Below are 18334 nucleotides of genomic sequence, written 5' to 3'. Positions count from 1 at the left end.
TCAGTTCAGCTCTTAATTGTGCGGGAAAACAGTACCTAATAAGCAAATAAAAGGACATGGCATATAGTTCAAATTTAAATTGAGATTGACCATAAAAGTCGAAATCAATTACAGTCGAACCTCCACTAACGGTCACCTCTCTACAACGGCCACTTTTTTTGTCTCGGAGGCCAGTAAATACAGTAACTCTTTCTTGAACCTCTCTACAACGGCAACGGCCACTGAAACGTGTCCCAAACAGCCAAAATAACCCTTCAACAACAGCCAGTTTTTTCGGCGACTGATGAAAAAGTAGCGAATGGTCCCCAAATTTGACTGACTGCTACAAATCAAACACAGACTTACTTACGTTGGCGATGAATTTGCGTGAGGATTCCAGTGGAACCAGGAGTTCCTTATCTCAGTTCTGAAGAACCACGGACTGGCAAAAATCTTAAGGCCTTTTACAAATTTATTATTGAGTACGTGGACGTGACAGGCGTAAATTGAGACAAGAGGGCGGTGTTTGTAATGATCATCCCTTAAGGGTGCATTCAGTCTACAGTAATAGAACAATTGACGATGACGATATTTGACTACAACTGCCAGAATTCATGTCGGTTTTTCTTTGTTATTTAAATTTGTCAATGCCTCTGAGGATTAAAGAACAATAGCCTTAATTTGTACAAGGAAACAACAAACTCAAGGATTCTGGTAGTTGTGGTAAAATGACGTCATCTTGCAACTGTCCTATTTAGAATGCAAATATCTGGCGCCCAGTGTGGTCACTCGGGATTTTAAGTGACGGGGATGATGGACGGATTTTTTTTGGGTTTGAAATTTTCGATTCCGGGATTTTTTTGGGTACGAAAATTTGGCTTGGGTAGCTTGATTTGAGGAGGGATTTTTTGGGGGTATTAAAAAGAATCAGATGAGGGAAAGGATATATTCAGATGGTATGATGAATAAACAAACGCGAGTGTTCAATTTCCACTGTCTTACTTTGTGTTTTAGCATTACTCCTTTCTGGAACTTTTAAGGGCCACAAAAGCGGCATGGGATTTTTGGGGGGTTAATTTTTGGTCCAGGGATTTTTTTGGGTTTTGCTGGAAGCCATAGGGATTTTTTTGGGTCTTGACTTTTGGCTCCATTCCATCATCCCCGTCACTTGAAATCCCGAGCACCCCCCCTGGGATCCAGCGGTGCGGGATTGTTCCGAAATAGTCTATTTATAAAAAGGTGACTCTTCCCTTTCAAGAGTAATGACCCTCAACTGCATGCTACAGTACACTGAATCAAACACAGAGTTACCTTTGTTGGTGTTCAATTGGTACGTGAGGTGTCCAACTGAACTGTTTATCTTCTTGGAAGACAAGGCCCCCTCAGACTGGGGCATTCCTAATTAGGGGCCGATCAGGGGTATGCTTGATTTTAGAAAAAAATATCCTGCAGACTGATTTTCTCTTAGTATTGTTTGGAACCTAACGCCCAGTCCTATAAAAAACGTCTAGTGTTATTTTCTTGTTACTTAGGATAACATACAAAAACACTAAATATCTGTAAATGGTTTTCTTCACGTAGGGGAACATACAAAAACGCTAAGTACATAATGGTTTGTGGCTTTTTGTTTTTTAACATCATTTTCCGAGTGTTAGTTGTCCGGCATTGGTGAGCTTTTGGGGCCTGTGACTTCTTGCAGCTGTATGCGATCTCTGAGCTGTTACTGATGGATCGCACGAAGTCAGGCCATAAGACAGATTACTATGCTACCATTATCGGCACTGCATTTCGAATCCCGAAATGAATTGACCAAACTTTCACTACATTCAAGTTCGTTAAGACGCACTTTTCTCTCAGTATTGTTTGGAACCAAACACCCAGTCTTAAGAAAGTCCAATGGCATTTTCTTGTTACTTAGGGGAACATACAAAAACGCTAAGTACCTAATGGTTTGTGGCTTTTCTGTTTTTTCAGTAACGTCATTTTCCGAGTGTTAGTTGTCCTGCATTGGTGAGCTTTTGGGGCAGTTGACTTCTTGCAGTTGTATGCGATCTCTGAGTTGTTACTGATGGCCGGACACAACCGCAGGAAGTCAGGCCACAAACGTTCACTAACTTTCGGCGTTAGATTTTGTTTTCGTGCAGGCTCGTAAAACAGTGACCAGGTGTGGTCCCAGTAATAGCACAGGCCTTATCTCTTATAAGGGTAATTGTGTTTTTTTGTGTGTGTAAGAAAAGACTGTGAAATTTGTCAATTTAAACCCTCGTTTATTGATTAAAGCAAGTCTGTTATCCAGATACAGCTTTTTTTAAGACAGCAGTAACAACTCATGAAGATATTCCCATCTGTGGTGAGTTTTCTTGAACTGAAACAATTAATCTGAGCTAGTCAGTCACTGAAAATCCTGAAAGTACAAAAAAAACTATAGATTAGTTTTCTTATATTGTTGCTTATCCTTAAACCAAACCAAATAATAATCATTTTCTTGTTGACAACAAAACTTCTTTAGACCTTGTATTGTTTTCCTCCACTCCCCTCGTCTCTTTCGTAGTAACCAACATATTATCCTCAGAAGATACCTTGGAAGTTTTAACATACATGTCAGCGAAGCAACCCCAGCTAGGTTCGTCGTGCCTAAACTCAAAGCGCAAAGCTGAACGCAGTGCTAAAGATGGTTAGTTTTAAAAAAAAACACTTATGCTTAAGTCTCTTGTTCAATGTCAGATAGTCACGGAGTTCGCAGAGATAGAGCATACGAGCGCTTCAGGCTTTTGTTAAGCAAAAAGGGTTGTACGCTATGGACTGCCATATCCTATCGTCGCCCGCCTGTCGACTCTTACTCGTCGCTTGTAGCAGCTTTATGCAGAGAGCGAAGAACAGGTAAAACCGTTGCTCCTTGATACAGATTGATCGGGCATAATCACTGATGAATTTAAAACTCAGTTCAATTCTTTATTTAGCCAAATCGATACTTGCAGAATTAAAGTAAATACAGTTGAGATGGGTTTGTTGAGGGCGAGATGCCTCATGTAGGAAAAGATTCTTGTAACTGTAATTTAGGAAGCCAATGTTATGGCAACATGAGGCTATACTTGCGTCACTTCTCAGCAATCTTGACATCGTTCTCACGAAACTTCCTGCCCAACTGACCCTGTCGACCGGGTGGTCGGAATTGTAGATTCTCAGTGGATCGTTGGAACTTTGGGGACTTTTTTATGTCATGCAAACCAAAAGGAGGCCACGATAGCACCCGAGCCTGGGAGACCATAACACCATAAAGGCAAAGAACGAAAATAAACACACGCAGAGAATTTCGGACCCATCATCAGTTCAGCTCTTAACTGTGCAGGAAAACAGTACCTAATAAGCAAATAAAAGACATGGCATATAGTTCAAATTGAAATGAGTCGACATCAATTACAGTAAGCATAAATTGTCTACGATACTCTTTCGTTTTGTCGCGTTATGATTTTGATTCAAAACATTATTCAAGTTTTTTGTGTATCTTACCTCTGTATATTATTTGTGATTGGATTAACATTATGGGATGCAGTAAGCGTGAAGTTAGCTCAATAACCCGATGTTGTACTTCTTTAAAGGAAAGCCCTACCTCCCCATAATGGCCACTGACTTTCTTCTGTCCCTAAGGTGGCCATTGTAGGTTCGACTGTATTCTCCCTATCAATATATTTGTCCGTGTGAAGTGAAAGAGGCTCTTCCGCATGGCTAAACAAGTTGATCTTTCACTAACCTGCTACAAATCAAACACAGACTTACTTATGAAAGGGGATGAATTTCCGTGAGGATTCCAATCGAACCAGGAGTCCCTTATCTCAATTCTGGAGAACCATAGACTGGCAAAAATCTTAAGGCCTTATACAAATTTATTATTGACTACGTGGACATGACAGGCGTAAACTGAGACGAAAGGCGGGCGGTTAGTAATGATCATCGCTTGACTGTGCATTCAGTTGACAGTAATTTGGAATGCAAATATGCTCCGGCAGTTCTGGATTATTCCGAAATTGTCTGTATGTATAAATACATGACTGAGTGGCCGGGGTAAAGAGGGATAGGGACCGTTCAGGAATAATATCGCTCACTGAGGCTGTATTCAATTGATATTATATTTCATCAAAAAAGCTTTAGGCAAACTGTTCGCCCGGGCTGTTCGCATGAGAGGTTTATGGCGAGTGAGAAATTTAGGAACAGTTTCGTCGCTTTCTTCTTGTAAGGAAATCCGCCAAATCGTTCCTCTCTACTCCAGTCGCAAATGAACCGCTTTTAAAAGAAGTGTCTGGTCCTTTTGTGTTTATATATCGTTAAGATTGTCACCTATACAGTCCTCCATTTGCTTTGTTGCGTGAAACTAACCATTGCAGGGGCGGATCCTGGATTTTTTTTAGGAGGGGGTGCACTCGTCTCTTGCTCTACTTCAACACCAATAAACCACATGGTTTTTTTTTTGCAGAATACCAGTTGTCTTAGAAAACCGCAGGTCATCTCCGGGGGGGTGCGCACCCCCTGCACCCTCCCCCTAGATCCGCTCCTGCATTGACGGAGCCACAAACAATGATGTTATTATTCCGTTTTTTATTCTTGACATTCTGCTTCCCTGGGGTCTTTGATCATAAATTTGTTATGTCATTAAGAAAATATCTCAGTTTCTTTCTTGATAATGCACATTGTAACAAAGTTCGCTGCCTAAAAATACCGTGAAGTTTTGGGTCATATACATCGAAAAACTGGCCTCACATTTGAACTGATTTCTAATGCTTTTTTTTCTTTTCGAATCCCGAAATGTTGACGGCAAACTTTGACTCCATTCAACTTCGTCAAAACTCAGTTTTCTGTCAGTAGTGTTAGCTGTATTGTTTAAAACCTAACACCCACTCCTAAGACCGTCCCGTGTCATTTTCTTGTTACTTAGGGGAACATACAAAAACGCTAAGTACATAATGGTCTGTGATTTTTTTGTTTTTTAACATCATTTTCCGAGTGTTAGTTGTCCGGCATTGGTGAACTTTTGGCGCCTGTGACTTCTTGCAGTTGTATGCGATCCTTGAGTTGCTACCGATGGATCGCACACAACCGCACGAAGTCAGGCCACAAAAGCTCTTCGTGCAAGCTCGCCGAACAGTGACCAGGTGTGGTCCCGGTAATAACACAGGCTTTATCTCTTATAAGGGTAATTATGTTTTTGGTGTGTGTAAGAAAAGACTGTGAAACTGGTCAATTTTTTAAGCCCTCGTTTATTAATGTTATCCAGATACAGCTTTTTTTTACGACAGCAGTAACAACTCATGAAGATGTTCCCATATGTGGTGAGTTGTCCGGCTTGAACTGGAACTATTAAACTGAGCTGGTCAGTCACTGAAAATCCTGAAAGTACAAAAAAACTATAGATTAGTTTTCTCACTGCTGTGTTAAAAAATTTTTGTAGCTTTATATCCTTAAATCAAATCAAATAAGAATCATTTTCTTGTTGACAACAAAACTTCTTTAGACCGCGCCGTATTGTTTTCCTCCATTGTCAGAGAAGCAACGCTCGTAAGCTCGGCATCGAAACTCGATAGAGACCACTGCACAAGATTAACCAGAAGCTTGCTGGCAAGCCAGATTTTAAAATTACCTACTACATAGTCTTTTTCATGATGCCGGTTGGCCGCGAGCGAAAAGATTCGATAGGACATACTAACACCTCACAAGACAGTTTACTCTGCTACTATCATCGTCACTGGAAGTAATTTAAATAAATTATCACTTGGTTGAATTCAAAATAGGACTGCAAATTGAAGTATTAAGGAGCTTTTATCAGCCCCTGTTGATATGTAAACCATATCAGAATGAATCACTTCGACAGTGTTCGTTTTGTGTCACTCCATGTTTCACTCCAATGAAGGTAGTTAAATATTCATAGCCTGAGTATCAGGCGTTTTGGGGGGAAAGGGGGAAAAATGGATGCGAAAAAGGGAGAGAGCTCCGCAATCCAAAATCTAAAATCTCCTCTTCTCTAGCCCCTTAGGAAGGCCTGATACTCAGGCTAAATATTCACATCTTTATTCAGTGTTGCATGTTATTTTGTTTTCCTTCGCTAAGAGGTTACCCAACATATTCGTCGAGAATGTGAAGCCCTGTTTTGAAAGCCTCGTCGCCATATAAGGTACCGGCACCACTGATTGACGGGATTCTCATACTTTCAAACGTTTTCATGTCTTAAATATTGGTGTAGTCGCAAATATAACAACACACGATGGACTCTCATCCTCTCTTGTCCTTGTTCTATTGCTGTCCATTCCTTTTTACTCGTCGTTCTTTGCACCCAGACTGTATAAAGTGAACTGTATCTGTCGGTCATTACTGTATTTATCTATCAGTCCATTCCACACTAATAGTCTTTCAGTGATTAAATGCAAAATTTGAGGTATAAAGACCTTCCATCAATGCAGAGACTACATTAGGATTGTTATGTGAAAGCTAATAATTTATTAAAGTCATGTCAGCTGATCATTTAGCCAAAAGAATAGTAAGTACGACTGAGGTCCTACTTTAGCTACTACTTTATAGTGCAAGGATAGTTTCTTTAGAAAGAGAATTTCGTGGCTGTCATCTGGTAGCCTGCGAAAACATACGTTTCTCCCCGTTCTCCCCAGCGACGAAGAGCGAGGAGAAACGGATATTTTCGCAGGCTAGTCATTTGGGGACTTCAGTATTGTTACCGCGGATTCTTGCGGCATTTTGTGCTTGCTAATGGGCCCGTTTAAAGGATTCCGTGAGCCCGGTTGACAGTAACACCGTAAAGGTGAAGAACCAGGATAAAGACGGTGAATTTCGGACCCATCCCTGATCAGCTTTATTTGTCCGGTTTTCAGCTGTGCAGGAAAACGCCCCTTAAAACAAAGGCAGGGTATAGTACAAGAAACAAAACATACATTCAGAAACGGTTGAAACTATCAGCTATCCACTTAAAGAGGCTATCAAATACACCAGTGACTGGTATTCCTATACTAACAAACTGATAAAAATCAAACACACACTTATTTTTGGCGCCGTTCGATTTCTGTTAGGCGTTCAATTGAACTGTCGCCTTTTTTCGTTGTGATGAAGCTCAGGGCAAAACAATGTACGGCACATATAATATATAGATTTAGCCAGGGCTAAAAGCGAAGCTCTGGTGAATAATAGTTATAAACAAAAAAAATAGGGCCATTTCCGAGTTCCCCCACGCCTCTGTACTAAAACGATCAAGGTTAAGTGCTGATTTTTCATTCTCATGCAAATAAAACTCATTTTCACAAGAAAGGTTGTGCACTTGGCCTCATTTTGAAAGTGAGGGTTTTCAGAACTCGGAAGTGGCCTATTAAGGTGTTTCGATACAGTTTTTCAAAGGCCATACCGATATTTTTCAATCGCCTTAAAAGTAGTTTTTACCTTGTCCGATCGCTATAAAATTTTCACCAGTAATTGGCTATGGATTGAAATTTGTGAAAATGTAGTTTTAAGTAAAATCGATATTACTATGACAACAATAAACAAAAAACTTTGAAATTGATAAAAGCCGAATTTTGTGTGATCTAGACCTGCTACTGAAAATCCAACACTAGGAACTTAAAGTTTGGTGTTTAGCAAACAATCTCCGTAAGAAGTAAAAAATTCTGTATGTTTGAATTCGAATAAAACGAAAATATATTTCAAACCTTAAATTTTCAATAGCCGTGATAGGTTATGTAATAAAAACGTTATAAATGACTCAAATTATTCTTACGTAGCGTACGAATGATGCCTAATATCATGTTTTGATGCTAGGAAATTTTGGTGTACTTTCGTTTATGCGATATTGAAATCTAACCTGTTTTCTCACCATCTGTATAAGTGCAACTTCATTCAGAATTTGGACTTTTAGCGCTTTCTTGTATATCTCCGAAACGACTCGAACGAATTTTTTCAAAATCTCTTCACATAATCTTCATAATGTATATAAAAATGTCCGAAACTTTCATTAAGATTGATTCACTGTAACACCTTGAAATTTCAAGACAAACCTATCCGACGAACCGGTCAAAAATCTGCGCTCCAACATTCACGGTTTTGACGTTATGGTAATTTTTCAAAATTAATGCGGACAATACATATATCCATGACTAGTACATTTCAGTGTGAGTATTGCCAATATTTTACATTCAAAAGATGCGATAAATTCAAACTAAGATGTACTAGTCATGAAGGTATGTATAGTGCGCATTATTCTGGAAAAATTAGCATAACGTCAAAACAGTGAATATTGTAACGCAGATTTTTGACCGGTTGGTAGGACAGGTTTGTCTTGAAATTTCAATGTGTTGCAGTGAATCAATCTTAATGAGACTTTCGGACATTTTTATATACATTATGAAGATTATGTGAATAGATTTGAAAAAAATTCGTTCGAGTCGTTTCGGAGATATACAAGAAAGCGCTAAAAGTCCAAATTCTGAATGAAGTTGCACTTATACAGATGGTGAGAAAATGGGTTAGTTTTCAAGATCGCATGAACGAAAGTACACCAAAATTTCCTAGTATCAAAACATGATATTAAGCATCATTCGTACGCTACGTAAGAATAATTTGAGTCATTTATAACGTTTTTATTACATAACCTATCACGGCTATTGAAAATTTAAGGTTTGAAATATACTTTCGTTTTATTCGAATTCAAACAAACAGAATTTTTTACTTCTTACGGAGATTGTTTGCTAAACACCAAACTTTAAGTTCCTAGAGTTGGACTTTCAGCAGCAGGTCTAGATCACACAAAATTCGGCTTTTATTAATTTCAAAGTTTTTTTGTTTACTGTTGTCATAGTAATATCGATTTTACTTAAAACTACATTTTCACAAATTTCAATCCATAGCCAATTACTGGTGAAAATTTTATAGCGATCGAACAAGGTAAAAACTACTTTTAAGGCGATTGAAAAATATCGGTAAGGCCTCTAAAAAACTGTATCGAAACACCTTAAATTATGTAATGCTAAACAGGGACGACAATGAAAATGGCTTCAAGACTAATAGATCTAATTAGCACAAATACCAACTGCACGTGCAGCACGTTTTTTCTTCTAATTAGCAAAAGACAAATTTGCACGTGCAGCACGCTTTTTTGTCTTTCCCTTGCCGTTGTTTTGCACGACTACAACGCTGTTTTGTACGACTAAAACGTCAAACTTCCTAGTTACACATTATTTTCATGGAGGAATTGTCGTATGTGCTTACCCAATATTTTGTTTCCTGTGTTCATGTTCGCTTTTATTTTTCACTGCCGCTTATTTTCACCTTGCTGGCCCCTCCTTTTTGGCCGCTAGCATTTCTCATTTTCTCACCGCCACTTTGAATTTCCACGTTTTTCTTCCTACGAAATTCGTCTCCTTTGTTTTCAATAACTCGCTCTAGCTCTTTCTCTGTTATCCAGCCATATTTGTGCAAACATCAGAAAATAACGCCGAAAAAGACACGACTGTTTTTGTTTTTTTCTCTCTAAAAGTCCTGGCGGCCATGTGATTTCCTTCCAACCTTGAGTTGCATTTGGGTTGCCACGGCCTGTTGATTGAGTTATTTTACATTGGTATGCCTGTGGTGCGGATGGAGGGTCGGGTCCACATTTCCTTAGCTATGGCGCTTCGCGCCGCGCTTGGAGCTCCGCTAAAAACGGAGAGGGACCTTTTGGGAATAAACATCGCTCAAGGGCGTATATTTAAAAAGCTTTGGACAAACTGTTCGCATGAAAGGTTTATGCCGCGATTGAAAAGTTAAGGAACAGTTTTCTCGCTTGCCTCTTGTAAGGAAATCAATGAAATGTAGTTCTTCTCTGCTCCAGCTGTAAACCGCTTTTTAAAGAGTGCCTCATCTTGCTCGTTTAAACATCGTTTATTGTACCGAGAAAGTCTTTCATTTGCTTTGTTGCCGTGAAACCCGTTTGCCAAGGCACACATTTCTATTTGTATATATTTTTCTTATATTTTAAATAGTGGAGGCATCCCTAGTATGGCGCATTGGCGCTTTTGGTTGTGTCCTTCTCCACAACTTGTTTTTTGTTTGTTTGTCTTTTTTTTATAGTAGTGTTAGCTTATTTGCTTGTAATGTAGTGGAGTGAATCTGTGATGAATAAATAAATAAAAAATAAACAAAAATGATGCTGTTATTCCGTTTTATTGCTCGCATTCTGCTCGGCCTTTGATCAGAGATTAGTCATTTTGTGCCGGTCATGGGAAATTCAGCGAGAAAAGCCTTTCATCTGTGATCACATTGTAAAACAAAATTCATTGCCCGCGCAATAAATTATTGGGTTATATACATCCCAACGTGGGCTATAATTTAATGTAATTTCTGTCTTTGGCTTTTTTTATCATCATTTTCAGAGAGTGTTAGTTGTAATTGGTAGACTTTTTCAGGGGCCATTATTTGGTAAATAAAACAAGACATTTGCTGTCAGTTTTATTTTTCGAGAAATGACCAGGAAACTGATTATTTTTAGCCCGCGTTTATTGATTTAAACCAGTAAGTTATCAACTTAGATACATCTTAAATTCTCAGTAGAAGTTATTCCCATCTGTGGGGACACAGCATAAACAGGTTTATCCTCAGCCAGTTAAAGTCACCTGCAATTAGGAGAAAAGCTACTGGTTATATAATAATACAGTGCCCAATTTATTTATTAATGATAGTACCGCGTGTAATCCTCATTGCAAATCGAATCGTTTTTTGAATTATTTTGGTTGCCAAAAAGGTTTTTTCAAGACAGGATGTGCTAGATAGTTTTGAAATACACCTGCTCAGAAGAAACAGCAACCGAATCCGTCCAGCTTAAACTGAACGCTTCATGCAGTCAAACTGCGAGAATCCACCTTAGAGCGCAACGGATCACTGCTCTTTTGAGATGGTTGTGTGAGAGTAAAAACACTCTTGCCTGAGTTACGTTAGTCTCTTCAACGATATCAGATAGGTAAGTTGACAGGTCATACAAACACTTCGAGTTCAAAACGCACGTCAAAATGTTAACCACAAAGATGGCAATACGCAATGGACTCTTGTCATCTCCATTTCGTCTCTTTTTTCTTATCCTATTGTCCCCCGTCGCATCTTACTCGTCGCACTTGTTGCGACTATATGTAGAGGGAAGAACAGTTTAACGTACTCCTTGATCTCGGTCAACAGGTGGTCAATACCGCCACTTACTGTCAGTCCATGCCACACTATTACTAATTTTAAAAAACCAAATTGAGTTTTCGAACCTTCTTATACGTTGAAAGCAAGTCATTTATATATTAGTCAGAGTCATGAGCTACTAATGTTTGGGGCGGGGTGGTTCATATAGCAAGAGATTTTTGTCACTGTCATTCTAGTCGGAACAAAAAACGAGAAGTCCAAAGACTACTGCAAAGCTAATAACAACCTGTGTTGCTTTTTGCAAACAATATTTCGGCAGGCCATACCAGCCTTCTTCAGGTTTACAGATGTTACTTTATTTTTTGACAGGAATTACAATATTATAAAGATGGAGGATGTATCTTGAGGGTAAAGTAAAGCAGAGACGTGTGTATTACCTCAGTTCTTATCATTCATGGCATCGTCTTCCTCAAACCTCTTGCCGAATGGTCCGGGTCGTTGTGGTAAATTGTCAACTGATCGTCGTCGGGGCCAGAGCGACTCTTGTATGGTGCGCAAGCCAGGAAATTTGTCAACTGATCGTCGCCGGGGCCAGAGCGTCTCTTGTATGGTGCGCAAGCCGGGTTCAGGCTCAACACTGGGCAGAGCATGGTTGACCATAACACCACAAAGACAAAGAAAGAGGACAAAGACAGCGAATTTCGCACCCATCATCAGTTAATTCCTTAGCTTGTGCACTGAAACAAATACAAGATACAGCAATAGTTTACATAAAAGCTGAGATTCAGCATAAAGTCGACTGGAAATCATTCACTCCCCCCAGGGGCAGGCACCCAACGACTACTTTCTGTAAAATATCTGTTAGGAGAAGGAAATATCGCCTAGCAATTTTTATTACTTGAGGACGGATAAAAATTTCTAGATGACCGTTCCATGTACAATTTTCGAATCGATGCGAAGGTTATCTAATACATTCCCTTCGATTTTCTGAAGTTTAATTTTTCACATTTTCTTCTCTCCTGTCCCAGGTAAGGCTATTTTTCGTAGAAAAAAGGAGACCTAAAATTTTGGGATTCAAAACTTTGCCGATGGAGAGAGGAGTTAGAAAAATTCTCACTTTCGTAAAACGTTAAATTGCATCTAGAATTCTCTGGAAAAATTATACTCCTGACAGAAGCCCTTAATTTTCGAAAAGACTCAAGTTGCCCTAGGATCGCCGAACGGATACAACTAAAATTTTAAAACGCCGCTTAGAATGCATTTCTCGAGATCTGAACGTACTTTAGATAGCCTAAAAGGTGTTTTCAATGTATTTAGGAGCAAACCGTCGTTGGGTGCTCCTGATACACAAGCTTGCATAAATACAGGCAAAAAATGTATTCGCCATCTAACAAAGAGAACTATTAAAAACCACACCTGACAATCCCGACTTCAACCAAACTACTGCAAATCAAACGAACAGCAGACTTAGTTTTGGTGGCGTTGGGTTAATTTTCCGTGAAGCATTCAATTGAAATGTCGCTTTCGTTATCAGCTTCTTCAAAGCTTATAATGAAGAGGAATGAGCAATTCATATTTATAGGCTGATGAGGTTCTTTTAAATCTCAGGTCCTTTAGTTTGTTATGTCTACAATAGCAGTCCATTTGGCCAATTTCGCGCCCACGGCGGTGACATTAATTTCAAATGATCGTTTTATTGTGCCTTAGAAAGGTATATGTTGACAAAATGTTTCCTTAATATAAAGAAGTTGTAGTTATTTGAAACTGTCTTCATTAAATGAACTTAATAATTCTTGAAACCGAGCTGAGTGCATAATAAATAGAGGGTAAATTAAAACGTACGGCCTGTCCCGGTAATTCCATTAGTCGTACCACAGGCCAACCACCCTTTTACGTGTGGCCACCATTGAAGAAGAAGATACCCAGAGTTGAGAGGCTTTGCCCCGCCTTTGTAATAGATACGAAATTGGTGATGAATTCCACTGTTTGTTGAAATGTAGCTCACTCATCACTTTCGCATATAAGGGGTACCTTCTTGGAGAGCCTATACTCGATAAACAGTAATTTTACGAATATGTCTTGCAAGGCGCTTTTTTAAATATACTATCATGTCTATGTGCGATAAAAACATCATAAATCTTAGTGCCTCTCATGTTGAAAATATTTTAAATTGTTATAAATCCGTACTCTGATTTAACTTTCTTATCATTCGAGTAGCGTAGAAGCCGTACATAGCAAAGTATTTTTATTTTACTTTGTTTCATTTGTTATGGTGATTGTTTTGGTACTGAAATCTTCATGTCGAAGATAAATTCAATAAAGTTGTTGTTGTTGTTGTTGTGACTTGGCAGACAGATAGTTGAAATTTGCCCCAAAATACAAGTAAAAACACTGACAATAGAAATGTTCGTGAGAAATTTAAATTATTTCAATTGAGACACGTTCCTTCCATTTACACAATCCAAGGCAAGTTGTCATCATGCCAGATCGCCGTCCGGAGAGTAAAGACTGTAAAGTGCTTAAAGAGGAGGGGAAAGTTGGGAGTCACGCAGTTTTAGCCGGCGGCCGCAACCTCGTCTCGATCAAGCTGGTGCAAAATGTTCATCTTTGCCTTGACCGAGTGAGAGATTCATTCCCTCTAGAAAAAACAAATTCTGAAGTAGTATGTGCAGCTTGTTTTGAAACTCGCGACCACAGACAGACCACCCACTGTTCATATTTTTGTTGTTAACTAATCTCCAGGTGGTTGGAAGTTGCAATTTCCTTGAATGTAAAAAGGGTTCGATAAAAGCTCAAATGATATATTAATTGAAAGAGGGTGTTCCATCTCCTAGGCAGGAAGACGGCCCTTTTAAAGACTAGAAAGCTCTGACCATATTTAGTTGATAGTGATTAATTAACAGTTAATGAATGAGGCTGAGTATCTTATGAAGAATTATGGAGATCGAGGAGGGTGTCGAGGCGGATAGCACCCTCCGAGATCTCCATAATTCTTCATATGATACGAAAGCCGAATTCAATAACTGTTTTATTATTCATTCAAAATAATTCCACGTTTGAAAACATAGCTAAAACATGCTTCTTTAATATAAAGAAGTTGTAGTTATTTGAAGCTGTCTTCATTAAATGAACTTAATAACTCGTGAAGCCAAGCTCAGTGCATAACTAAACGAGGGTAAATTAAAACGTACGGCCTGTCCCGGTAGCTCCATTACGCGTACCACAGGCCAACCACCCTTTTACGTGTGGCCACCATTGAAGAAGAAGATACCCAGAGTTGAGAGGCTTTGCCCCCTTTGTAATAGATACGAAATTAGTGATGAATTCCACTGTTTGTTGAAATGTAGCTCACTCATCACTTTCGCATATAAGGGGTACCTTCTTGGAGAGCCTATACTCGATAAACAGTAATTTTACGAATATGTCTTGCAAGGCGCTTTTTTAAATATACTATCATGTCTATGTGCGATGAAAACATCATAAATCTTAGTGCCTCTTATGTTGAAAATATTTTAAATTGTTATAAATCCGTACTCTGATTTAACTTCCTTATCATACGAGTAGCGTAGAAGCCGTACATAGCAAAGTATTTTTATTTTACTTTGTTTCATTTGTTATGGTGATTGTTTTGGTACTGAAATCTTCATGTCGAAGATAAATTCAATAAAGTTGTTGTTGTTATTGTTGTGACTTGGCAGACAGATAGTTGAAATTTGCTCCAAAATACAAGTGAAAACACTGACAATAGAAATGTTCGTGAGAAATTTAAATTATTTCAATTGAGACACGTTCCTTCCATTTACACAATCCAAGGCAAGTTGTCATCATGCCAGATCGCCGTCCGGAGAGTAAAGACTGTAAAGTGCTTAAAGAGGAGGGGAAAGTCGGCAGCCACGCAGTTTTAGCCGGCGGCCGCAACCTCGTCTCGATCAAGCTGGTGCAAAATGTTCATCTTTGCCTTGACCGAGTGAGAGATTCATTCCCTCTGGAAAAAACAAATTCTGAAGTAGTATGTGCAGCTTGTTTTTAAACTCGCGACCACAGACAGACCACCCACTGTTCATATTTTTGTTGTTAACTAATCTCCAGGTGGTTGGAAGTTGCAATTTCCTTGAATGTAAAAAGGGTTCGATAAAAGCTCAAATGATATATTAATTGAAAGAGGGTGTTCCATCTCCTAGGCAGGAAGACGGCCCTTTTAAAGACTAGAAAGCTCTGACCATATTTAGTTGATAGTGATTAATTAACAGTTAGAGCGGTTTTCACTTGACTGTCGAAAGTAATTGGTTTTGGTTTTGGTTTTGGTTTTACTACGCCCTTTGGTTGGCTAGTGTATTTACTTTGGTTTTGGTTTTACGACAGTCAAGTGAAAACCGCTTTAATGAATGAGGCTGAGTATCTTATGAAGAATTATAGAGATCGACGGCCGAGGCGGATAACACCCTCCGAGATCTCCATAATTCTTCATATGATGCGAAAGCCGAATTCAATAACTGTTTTATTATTCATTCAAAATAATTCCAAGTTTAAAACATAGCTAAAACATGTTTCCTCCATCGATCCATCGATGTTCAGTTCATCTTCGATAGTGTAAGTTTGTCCAGCTCCGCAAATATTCTCCAAATAGCAGATGTCGCCCTTCGAGTTGTCTTCTTGCTGTTCTTGCCGTGTTTTTAGCTATTTTTTCGCCTAGTTCTTACTCTTGAAACGAGTGAAATGTCCGCCATTTTTTTAAGTTCACAACCAAAACAACTCAACCTCGTCCCCAGGTCTTCTCGGTTAATGGTGCCTTAACCAGCGAAAACGCTGCATTTTTGACGTCATTTCCTCGTTAAAGTCAAAATTCCTCCAAATTTGGTCATCAGTAACTGGTTATGGTGAATTAAACATGTGCTTTTAGCCAATCAGAATTGGGGAAATATTTTGAATGAATAATAATGGTAATTAAACTGAGCAGACGGAGTGGAATTTTGTCTGATATCATACCTGTGATTTTAGAACAGATTTTGCACGATATGAGGTTCTATTACCACTTCAGTTCATCCATCCATAATTATAGGATCAATATTATCACTCCTTGAAAATTACTGTGTATAGGGTAGGAATATGATCTCAAACGACGGGCGCACTTCTGAAAGCACTGTCGAACACAAGACGAAATTTGTCATTTTTGTGTATAAAGCTTTTTTATGTTCCAGAAACATCTAAATTCACTTAATAGTGCGAACTGATTAGATAAAATATCTTTTCATAAACAAGTTTTAGTATGGGGAGATTTTACAAGTAAAATTGTCAATGAACAGTTCTCTGGTAAACTGTCTGTCTAACTCTTGAGTATGTGGATAAAATCTTATGATGTAACCATTTAAAGGGAAGCTACTTTCCTTTGGTACTGTTGATTAATCTGTACAAGGTGGTTCTAATCTAGCCTTCCAGGTCTGTGGATGAAAGCCTAATACTTGTCAATACTTTTGTTTCCGTCAATCTGGACCAAGGAAGTAGAAAACATTCCTGGTGATGGGATTTTTTTTAACGTGCCATTTAGTACAACATGCATACTATACGGTATAAGTGATTCTTCCTTTCGAGTTATTGAACAATAATTCAGTTGTTTAATCTAAGCCTGCTTGACTCGATTGCATTGTGTATATATGTATTGTAATGGAGAGCTAATGTAAACACGACGCCTAAAGTCGTTTCCGTGGGATGCGTTGGTCTATGGAAGCATAATGGCGTTCTATCTGAATTTGGAAAAATTAGGGAAACCGGAAAGATGTGTCATGTGATGAGCATCGATAAGTAGGTTACCTGTATAGGTTGGTTTAATGTGCTTATGGCAGGGAACTATTTCTCCCCAATCTACATCCCCTTTTTGCTTCCTCCCTACCCCAAACCCGTTTCGACACCTGCTAAGCGAGCTAAATTTAAAGTTGTCAGTGGTCGCAAGGATGGAGTTGATCTTGATTTGATCTATCGCTATGTAGTTATTTTCGTAGCACGATTTGGATAAGAAAAAGTAGTTATTTTGCATCAAAACAAGGTTTACCCGTGTAACTTAAATTGGAATGTTAACGGAAACAAGTAATGGAGAACATGCGCATAATGCTCTCTGATTATTAAACCTGAACAGGAACTATATGAATAAAGATACGTCATATCCTGGTAGTAAGTTGCCACAGGTAACTTTTTCAAAAAGAAATTAACATTGTAGTTTTAGGTTAATGGAACAAAGAAAAACAAAACATCCGCTTGCTTTATCCAGGGTCGAACCCTGGGTTACAAAGTTCGATAAAGTTCCGATGTTTTAATCCAAGATGAAAGTTTAATATTCCAAGATGCTCTTGATATGGTTAAAAATTAATTGCAATGTTTTTCCAAGGTCTCAAAGTTAACATAGTTCCAATGATTATCCCTGATTCCGAGCTATAATAATTTTACTAAGGTCCTGATCCGTGTCCCATCCAGAAGTCCAATCCATGCAGAAAGCGAGTCGTCGATCGACGAGGGCAATATTTTCGCTATTTCGCCGCCAATCGTCTAGGGTACGAGTTGAAATTTACGTGATTTAACCTCCCATCTTCAAGGTGTTTTCGATAAGAAAAGAAAAAAACTGAACTCTACTGTGCTCGGCAAAAACTGGCGAACTACGAATAGAAAAATCTATTGGAAACCACGGCCCGCAACCGGACGCTACTAAAACCTTATGAAAAAGCTAGACCTAAACAAAAAAGAATCATGAAGGGAAGAAATAATTTGGCTTAGGTCGCCTTTCGTGACTTGCCAGTATCCCAAAGGATTTCGCTGGTTAAGAAGCCATCCTAAACCACGAGTGGGAAAACTCAAGGGCGACAAATTTGGCAATTCAACGCTCTTCAGAGGAAGCAAATGGATTAAAAATCGATACAGATTTTGTACAATCTGACTGGTCGGCTTGGAAGCATCCTCGGAGACCCAGGGGCAGATAGTGGGGACGAGGGAAAGTCTAAACGGGCGGAAACTATACATGGAACGAAGAAAAGTAGTTTAGACTTTCCCTCGCCCCCTTTATCTGCCCCTGGGTCTCCGAGGATGGCTTGCAAGAAGAGATTATCGATAAAGATTTTAGGCAATCCTATTGGCTAGCTTTGCAATTTGTTCGTACAATGAAACGTTCTGAAACGTTCTTCAGAGGAAGCAAGTCGATCAAAAATCGATAAGGGTTTTGTACAATCCC

The 18334-nt window shown here is 38.9% G+C and overlaps 1 long non-coding RNA gene across 1 annotated transcript; it reads right to left on the bottom strand.

Moving 5' to 3' along the window:
* Positions 1-10479: 10479 nt before the first annotated feature.
* LOC140950942 (uncharacterized) lies at positions 10480-12698 on the bottom strand. The gene is made up of 3 exons (XR_012167220.1): positions 12538-12698; positions 11559-11858; positions 10480-10613 (listed from the first exon to the last, which is right to left on the bottom strand). It is a non-coding gene; the product is annotated as an uncharacterized lncRNA (long non-coding RNA).
* Between the last annotated feature and the right edge of the window lie 5636 nt (positions 12699-18334).

Source organism: Porites lutea, chromosome 10 (assembly GCF_958299795.1).
Source record: "Porites lutea chromosome 10, jaPorLute2.1, whole genome shotgun sequence".
NCBI classification, from domain to species: Eukaryota; Metazoa; Cnidaria; class Anthozoa; order Scleractinia; family Poritidae; genus Porites; species Porites lutea.
This window is presented reverse-complemented; position numbering and strand designations above follow the sequence as displayed.